Source organism: Vipera berus (assembly GCF_964194415.1).
Source record: "Vipera berus genome assembly, chromosome: W".
NCBI classification, from domain to species: domain Eukaryota; kingdom Metazoa; phylum Chordata; class Lepidosauria; order Squamata; family Viperidae; genus Vipera; species Vipera berus.
This window is the reverse complement of record NC_138210.1, coordinates 74,833,173-74,842,081: the sequence shown is the minus strand read 5'-3', so window position 1 is coordinate 74,842,081 and position 8,909 is coordinate 74,833,173.

Here is an 8,909-nt window from a genome sequence, read left to right as displayed (position 1 = left end):
GGGTCTCGGAGCCTGGGGGAGGGAGGGGGTCGTGGGGGTGGAGGGGTGGGGGTCTCTGGGTTCATGGATAGAATGGAATAGAATAGGATGTATGGAACGGAACGGAACAGAATAGAAATAAGGAATAGAATATAGAATATAGAATATAGAATATAGAATATAGAATATAGAATATAGAATATAGAATATAGAATATAGAATATAGAAAATAGAATAGAATAGAATAGAATAGAAAATAGAATAGAATAGAATAGAATAGAATAGAATAGAATAGAATAGAATAGAATAAAATACAGAATAGAATAGAACAGAATAGAATAGAATAATAAAATATGGAATAGAATAGAATAATAAAAAATAGAATAGAATAGAATAGAAATAAGGAATAGAATAGAATAGAATATAGAATATAGAATATAGAATACAGAATAGAATAGAATAGAATAGAATAGAATAGAATAGAATAGAATAGAATAGAATAGAAAAGAATAGAAAAGAAAATAGAATAGAATAGAATAGAACAAATAAAATAAAATACAGAATAGAATAGAACAGAACAGAATAATAAAATATGGAATAGAATAGAATAATAAAAAATAGAATAGAATAGAAATAAGGAATAGAATAGAATATAGAATATAGAATATAGAATAGAAGATAGAATAGAAATAAGGAATAGAATAGAACAGAACAGAACAGAATAGAATAGAATAGAACAAATAAAATAAAATACAGAATAGAATAGAATAGAATAATAAAAATAGAGTAGAATAGAATAGAATAGAAATAAGGAATAGAATAGAATAGAATAGAATATAGAATAGAAATAAGGAATAGAATAGAATAGAAATAAGGAATAGAATGGAATGGAATGGAATGGAATGGAATGGAATGGAATGGAATGGAATGGAATGGAATGGAATGGAATAGAATAGAATAGAATAGAATAGAATAGAATAGAATAGAATAGATATTGGAATATAGAATAGGATAGGATAGGATAGGATAGGATAGGATAGGATAGGATAGAAGTTGGAAGGGACCTTGGAGGTCTTCTAGTCCAACCCCCTGCTCAGGCAGGAAACCCTCTACATTTCAGACATGTGAGGTCCAGCAGCCTTTGCCCTGTGGGGAGTGGGGGGATGGGGACAGAGATGGTCTTGGCAGGTGGAGACCCCCTTCAGAGCTTCTTGGCTTAGGATGGAAGTGGAGAAGGTCAACGTCCAGAGACCTTCAAGGCCACCGTGGTCTATCTCCTCCCATGAAGCTACAAGACGTTTTTCCTCCAGTGAACAGAGGACCTTCTCCACCAGGGTTTCTCAGCCTTGGGTGGGCTTCAAATCCCAGCTGGCCGGGGAATTCTGGGAGCTGAAGTCCACCCGTCTTAAAGCTGACAAGGTTGAGAAACCCGGATCTGCTCAAAGGGTTGAGGAAGGATGCAAGTTGCATTGAGGTCAACCAAGCTTGAGCCTGGGAAAAAATCCGCCCCCCCCCAGCAGATCTTCAGAAGTGCCCTGTTATCAGTGGTGTCCCTCCCCCCCCCCCCCGCTTCAGATGCCCAGCAAGGTGCCCCCCAGTCTGTCCTTGAATTTGAATACTACAAAGGGAAACAAAGTAAGGAGGGAACATTTTAATAGATAGGTGCAGAAAGGTTTTTTCTGATAAGAGGAAAAATATCTCGGTCAGCTCCAGAGAGAGGACATTCACGCCCCTGGGAACTAGTCCAGCCAGCTCTGACCAAATTCTCCTTACCTGAAAGGCTAAAGGGAAAGAGAGAAAGAGAAAGAGAGAAAGAAAGAGAGAGAGAAAGAAAGAAAGAGAAAGAAAAAGAAACAAGGAAGAGAAAGAAAGAAAGAGAAAGAAAGAAAGAAAGAAAGAAAGAAAGAGAAAGAAAGAGAAAGAAAGAAAGAAAGAAAGAAAGAAAGAAAGAAAGAAAGAAAGAAAGAAAGAAGGAAGGAAGGAAGGAAGGAAGGAAGGAAGGAAGGAAGAGAAACAAGGAAGAGAGAAAGAGAAAGAAAGAAAGAAAGAAGGAAGGAAGAAACAAAGAAAGAGAGAAAAAGAAAAAGAAAGAAAGAGGAAGGAAAGAAGGAAGGCAGGAAGGAAGGAAGAAAGAAAGAAAGAGGAAGGAAGGAAGGAAGAAAAAGAAAGAAAGAAAAAGGAAGAAAGAAAAAAAGAAAGAAAGAAAGAAAGGAAGGAAGAGAAACAAGGAAGAGAGAAAGAGAAAGAAAGAAAGAAAGAAAGAAGGAAGGAAGGAAGAAACAAAGAAAGAGAGAAAAAGAAAAAGAAAGAAAGAGGAAGGAAAGAAGGAAGGCAGGAAGGAAGGAAGAAAGAAAGAAAGAGGAAGGAAGGAAGGAAGAAAAAGAAAGAAAGAAAAAGGAAGAAAGAAAAAAAGAAAGAAAGAAAGAAAGAAAGAAAGAAAGAAAGAAAGAAAGAAAGAAAGAAAGAAAGAAAGAAAGAAAGAAAGAAAGAAAGGGAAGGCTGTGAACTTTTTTCCCAGTGGCAATATTTGCATTTATTTATTTATTTATTTTCACCAGGAAGCTCTTTCCATCTTCCAAGCTGCCCATCCAATAAGTAGCCAACCCGGGCCCTGCTTAGCTTCTGAACCTAACTGTGGCCTTTCTCAAACCAAAGCATCTCTTAGGCTGGGATGGCCAATGCTACTGATCTACTCTAGCCTTTAAAGCTGGGGGAGGGGGGAGGGCTGCAAAATCACCCTCAGATTTATTGCTTTATTGTTTGATTTCTGCCTGCCTTTCCGTGTGCACCCAACCTTTACCTCTTTCTTCCCTTGAGCGCCAGGGTGAATCCAACAGCTGCCTTCCTAATTTTATTTCTGCATTTTGGGGGGGTGGGGTGGGGTGGGGGAGTTTTGCAATTTATTTATTTGTTTTTTCCCCCGTTTATTTGACTTCAAAACACCCACCCCCCTTTGGTGTGAGACTTCCCGAGGACGAAGAAGGCCCCGCTCTCTTCCCAACAATCCTGCGAGGTAGGCTGGGTGGGCTGAGAGACCAGAGGGATTTGAACTCGGGTCCTCATCATAACCCTCCATCGAAAGACATCCACAGCTGTGGGTCAAGAGTCAGGAGCATAAAAACTGCACACCCTTGGCCAACTTTGTCCTCAGGTTTTTGGGGTGCTTCCCCCAATCCTCCCCCCTTGCAATGGGCAAGTCTTGAGCGACCCCCTCCCCGCTTCACAAACACACACACACACACACACACCCTCCCAAGCCAGTCCCTTCTCTCAAAATATTTGAAATGATCTCCCCTCCCATCATCCTCTCCCTTAGGACTTTGAAAGGTGAGATGCCCTCAGAGATCTTCCACCCACTTTGAAAGCCCCACCCATTAAAATACCCCCCCTCCTCACCCATTTGCAATTCCTAAACAAAATCTCCATGAAAAGGGACCTTTGAGGTCTTATCTGGGTCTCTGGATGGAGCTATTTTCCTATCAGATTTTTTTTGGTTTTGCAAAAATCTCTTTTCCCTGGAGGGGGTGGGTGGGAACCCTGGCCAGACCCCTTAGCATAGCGTCTTTCAACCTGGACAGCTTGAAGAGGGATGGACTTCAACTCCCAGAATCCCCCAGCCAGCAGATCAGTTTGCCATTTAATTGTCAAGACATCTAGCCCACATTTAACTTGTTGATTTTAAGTTGTCCTGGGTTATTTTTTTCCCCCACTTTTGCTGAAGGCAAGATATATTACGTCTACCGGATTCCCACCATCTACTAAGAAAGCTACCCTGTCAAAAGGTGAAATAAAGCTTGTCTAGCCACATTTGGTTCTTCCCCTATTTTAAATCCTGTATGTTGTGCTGTGAGGTCCGATCAAAGCTTTGTATAGTGTCTTTCAACCTTGGGAGCTTGAAGATAGGTAGACTTCAACTCCCAGAATCCCCCAGTCAGCAGATCACTTTCCCATTTAATTGTTAGGTCATCTTCTAGCCCACTTTTAACTTGTTTATTAATTTAGCCCACTTTTAACATGTTTATTAACTTAGTTTGTCATTTTTTTTTACTTTGCCGAAGTCAAGATATATTACGCCTACCTCATTCCCATCGTCTATTAAGAAAGTTACCCAATTAAAAAAAAATGCGATAACCGTAGCCAATCGCATTTGTTCTTATCTCATTTTAAATCTAATACGTTGCGCTGTGAGATCAGATCAAAGTTTGATAATAGTGTTTTTCAACCTTGGCAGCTTGAAGAGGGATGGACTTCAACTCCCAGAATCCCCCAGCGAGCAGATCAATTTCCCGTTTAATTGTCAAGACATCTAGCCCACATTTAATTTGTTGATTTAAGTTGTCCTGGGTTATTTTTTTCACTTTTGCTGGAGTCAAGATATATTACCTCTGCCGCATTCCCACCGTCTATTAAAAAAAAAGTTCTTCAGTTTTGGGCGGAATGCTGGGAGTTGAAGTCCACCCATCTTAACATTGTCAGCGACTTAAATGTGGGCTAGAAGGCACAGCATTTAAACAGGAAACTGATCTGCTGGCTGTGGGAATTCTGGGAGTTGATGTCCCCGCATCTTCAAGTGGTCCAGCTTGGTTTCTATGGCTGGGGGAGCAAATGCTTTTGAATTCCACTCACTCCCACCCACCTAGCCAAGGTTTTTTTTGGGTGGGGTGGGGTGTCTCTGGGTGGATTGCAAGAAGATTCGGAGAAGATCCTGGGGGGAAAAAAGAAGAAGTGGATCCTCAGTCCTCATCTTACGACAAACTTGCCTTCCTCTGCAATGGATTCAGTTCCAGCAGATTCCCAGCTTGAGCAAATGTTCTTAAAATTTCCTCTTTTGCTGACCGACTAATCCCGATAAATCCGATATCTCATCCCCTGCATTTCATCTGGGTTTGATTAGATCCAGCATTGTCTCCTTCCCGCACTGGGATGACTTTCAGGATAGAAGGATTTCCAGGGTCTTAGGTGGGATTTGAACCCAGGTCTCCCATATCGGGCCAGTTGAAGTGGGAAGGTGCCTGCAGAAGCGGTGAATGCTCCAACACTGGAAGTTTTTAAGAAGAGACTGGACAGCCCTTTGTCTGAAATGGTATACAGGTTTTCCTGCCTGAGCAGGGGTTGGACTAGATGACCTCCAAGGCCCCTTCCAAATTTATTATACTTATTATTCTTATTATTATAGACCTTTGAGGTTCATTAAAAGTTTCCTCAGAACAAAATTTTAATTGTTTTATTTACAATGAATGTGCTTCCCGTCTCACTATAAGCAGTCCTCTACTTACGACCGTTTGTTTAGTCACAGTTTAAAGTCACAACAGCACTGGGAAAAGGGACTTAGTACCGCTTTTCACACTGAACAACAGCTGCAGCCTCCCCACAGTCGCGGGATCAAAATTCTGGACGCTCAGCCACTCGACTCGTATTTACGACGGTCACCGTGTCCCCTGGGGGGTCACGCGATTTCCCCCTTTTGCGACTGTCCGACATGCAATGTCAACGTGGCAAGCCAGGTCCACTATAACTGCCTTGCGACTAACTTCGCAACTGCAGTGAACAGCCTCGCTCAGCGGCGGCAACATCGGGCTCGGTTGCGGTCGTAACTTGAGGACTGCCTGCAGAGGTTGCGGGGGGGGGGTTTGGGCCTCATTTTGGCCTTTCTTGCCCTCCTGCCCCAATTCACGCCACCTCCTCATTCCTCCGACAGCCGGATAGAAACCCAGCCGGAGAGGGGGAAAAAACCACACCTGTGGTTGTTATTGTTAATTAAGTGTTGAGACACAACGATACCGCATTTATTTTCCCCCGAGGCCAAGCCAGCAACGCAAAGACGGGCCGGGAGGTGACCCGGGAGTTTGGACACCCCGATATCGGCACTCCCTTTTTGCATTTTCTCTCTCTCTCTCTCTCTCTATGGTATCTCAGTCACAGGCGGGACATGAGCTAGCCTGGCTCAGTCAACAGGACCCCACACTTGCACCCAGGTTACGGGGTCACCCGTTCCAAAATGTGGGTCACAGTTTCCAGCACCGAGGATGCAAGCAGAGAGACAAAGGACTGGCTTGCTTTGCGTCAGGGGTAGACCAACCTGGGGAACTTGAGGAACGGTGGACTTCCACTCCCAGAATCCCCCAGCCAGCCTGCTTTAAGACGGCTGGACGTCAACTCCCAGAATCCCCCAGCCAGCCTGCTTTAAGACGGGTGGACGTCAACTCCCAGAATCCCCCAGCCAGCCTGCTTTAAGACTGGTGGACTTCAACTCCCAGAATCCCCCAGCCAGCATCCTTTAAGATGGGTGGACTTCCACTCCCAGAATCCCCCAGCCAGCATCCTTTAAGAGGGGTGGATTTCCACTCCCAGAATCCCCCAGCCAGCCTGCTTTAAGACGGGTGGACTTCAACTCCCAGAATCCCCCAGCCAGCATCCTTTAAGATGGGTGGACTTCCACTCCCAGAATCCCCCAGCCAGCATCCTTTAAGATGGGTGGACTTCCACTCCCAGAATCCCCCAGCCAGCATCCTTTAAGAGGGGTGGATTTCCACTCTCAGAATCCCCCAGCCAGCCTGCTTTGAGACAGGTGGACTTCCACTCCCAGAATTCCCCAGCCACCATTCTTTAAGATGGGAGGACTTCCACTCCCAGAATCCCCCAGCCAGTCCCACATTCGTGTTTTTAAGATGTGTGGACTTCCAGAATTCCCCCAGCCAGCCATCTTGACTGAGGGATTCTGGGAGTTGTGGTCCACGCATCTTAAAAGTTGCCAAGGTTGAAAAACGCTGTTCTAGGACAGGGGCCTCCAACCTTGGCGACTTTTAAGATGGGCGGACTTCAACTCCCAGAATCCCCCAGCCAGCCATCTTGACTGGGGAGTTCTGGGAGTTGAGGTCTACAGAACTTAAAGGTTGGAGACCCCTGCCTTACACAGAACACAGGGACCTTCCTCCTGCTGCTTTCCTCTGCCTTTTAATCACAATTATTTAAAAAACAGGCACTCCTCTATTTAAGACCACCAGCGAGGGCCAGAATTTCCGTTGCCAAACAGTTCAGCAGTTGTTAAGCACCCCGCTTTACAGCCCTTTTTGCCACGGATTGAAAAGCCAGGGCCCTCCGTCATTAAGCGAATCAGGTGGTCCTTAAGCAAATCCCTGTTGACTTGACTTCGGATGAAAAGTCGAGGAATTGGAAGAGGGTAACCCCAAACAGCGGGCGGCCGGGCGAACGGAGCAGCCAATTCTGCGCCTTCCGGACAGGCGGGACTACAACTCCCACAATGCCTTGCGGGCAGGGCCACAGATGGGGGATTCTGGGAAAGGAAGTCCAGCCCTGGGCTGCAGTCACCCTGTTCAGCTCAAGGGAGCTGCTTGCAAGCCGGCGCCAGAGGAAGGGGTCTGGGGAAGTGCCAAGAGTTGCAGAATTGGGGGGGCATGCCCACCCCATATTTGGGGGTGACCAGAAGACTCAAAAAAACACCCCCAACTTTTTTGCCAAGCGGGCAGGAGACGAAATCCCTGACCCACATTCTCCGCCCCCATCGCTGGCATCGTCACCCAAGTTTCTTTCCTCTTCCTGGAAACTGGGTTAAGTGCCAGGCCGATGACGCGACGCAGGCCTTGTTGGGGCGGGAAAGCAGGAATCGCCCCCGGAAGGCATTTGAACCCGGGATCTTGGTTTCCGCCCTGCCCTCCCTGGGGAATGGAGGTTAATCCCTTCGGTTCCCGGCAGGCGAGAAATAAACCTGATTTTCCCCCTCGTTGACAGCCCTCCAGTCTTCCTCTCCCGGATGGCAAAATACTTCTGAACTTAATTATATTTATTCAGGCACGGGCAGTCCTCGCTTTACGACCGTTCGTTTAGCAACCGGTCTGACGTTACAGCGGCACGGGGAAAAACCGACTTGCGACGGTTTCTCCCACTCGTGACCGTTGCCGCCTCCCTGTGGTCACGCGGTCAAAATTCAGGCGGCGGGCAAGTGACTCACATTTAGGACGGTCGCAGCGTCGTCAAATGGGGAGGCCGGGTTCGCTTAACAGCCGTGTTGCTCACTTAACAACTGGAGTGTTTCACTTAGGAACAGTGGCAAGGAAGCTCGGAAAATGGGGCGAAACCCATTTAACAACTGTCTCTGCAACGGTCGTTAAGTGTGAAAAACGGCCACACTGTTCTCACTTTGAATGGTCTCTAAACTGAACCGTTGCAAGGGGGGGGCCTTCCTGGATTGGGATTGGGATGTTTCTGACACAAATAAGCAAACTAGGCGAGGCGATGGCGGTGTCAGGGGTCAACACTGCAGGGCAGGTGCTAAAGGCGCGCACACACACACACACTGAGGTCCGTGTCAGTCTTGCAAGAATGGAGATTTTCTCCAGGCCTTTCTCTTCCTCTCCCCTTTCAGGGGCTCTCTGCATGCCCCCAGGCGACTGACCCAAACCAGCTGGACAAGAATCCAGAGCAGGGGATTGGAGGGGAGGGGAATCCCAGACCGGTTTGGTCCAGTTTGTAAATTGTGGGAATGGGGTGACGGAAGGGCAAGGGGTAGTTGGTCAGCAGCCCTTGGTCCTTCATAGCTGAGCTTCAATTTCCTCCTTTTAAGACGTGGCAAAGGTTCTTTCTCTTCCTCAATGAGATCTGACGTCATGCCATGTTTTTACGGAAAAGAGGTACAGCTCAGGGACTGTGCCCCATCTCTGTGGCTGGTCGGTGGGCCGGGACTCGGCTTTCTCCTCTCCCCCCATGGCTTTCTCAAAGGGCAGTGTGTGTCACCTTTGGCAAAGTGGAGAGGGGTGGACTTCAACTCCCAGAATCCCCCACTGTGCTGAGCAAATCGGGGCCCTCCTATAGGCCAAAATTAGGAGCTCTGTGGCTTTCTAGAAATATGTTTTTCAAACCTGGCAAAATGAAGATGGGTGGGCTTCCACTCCCAGAATCCCCCAACCAGCGTG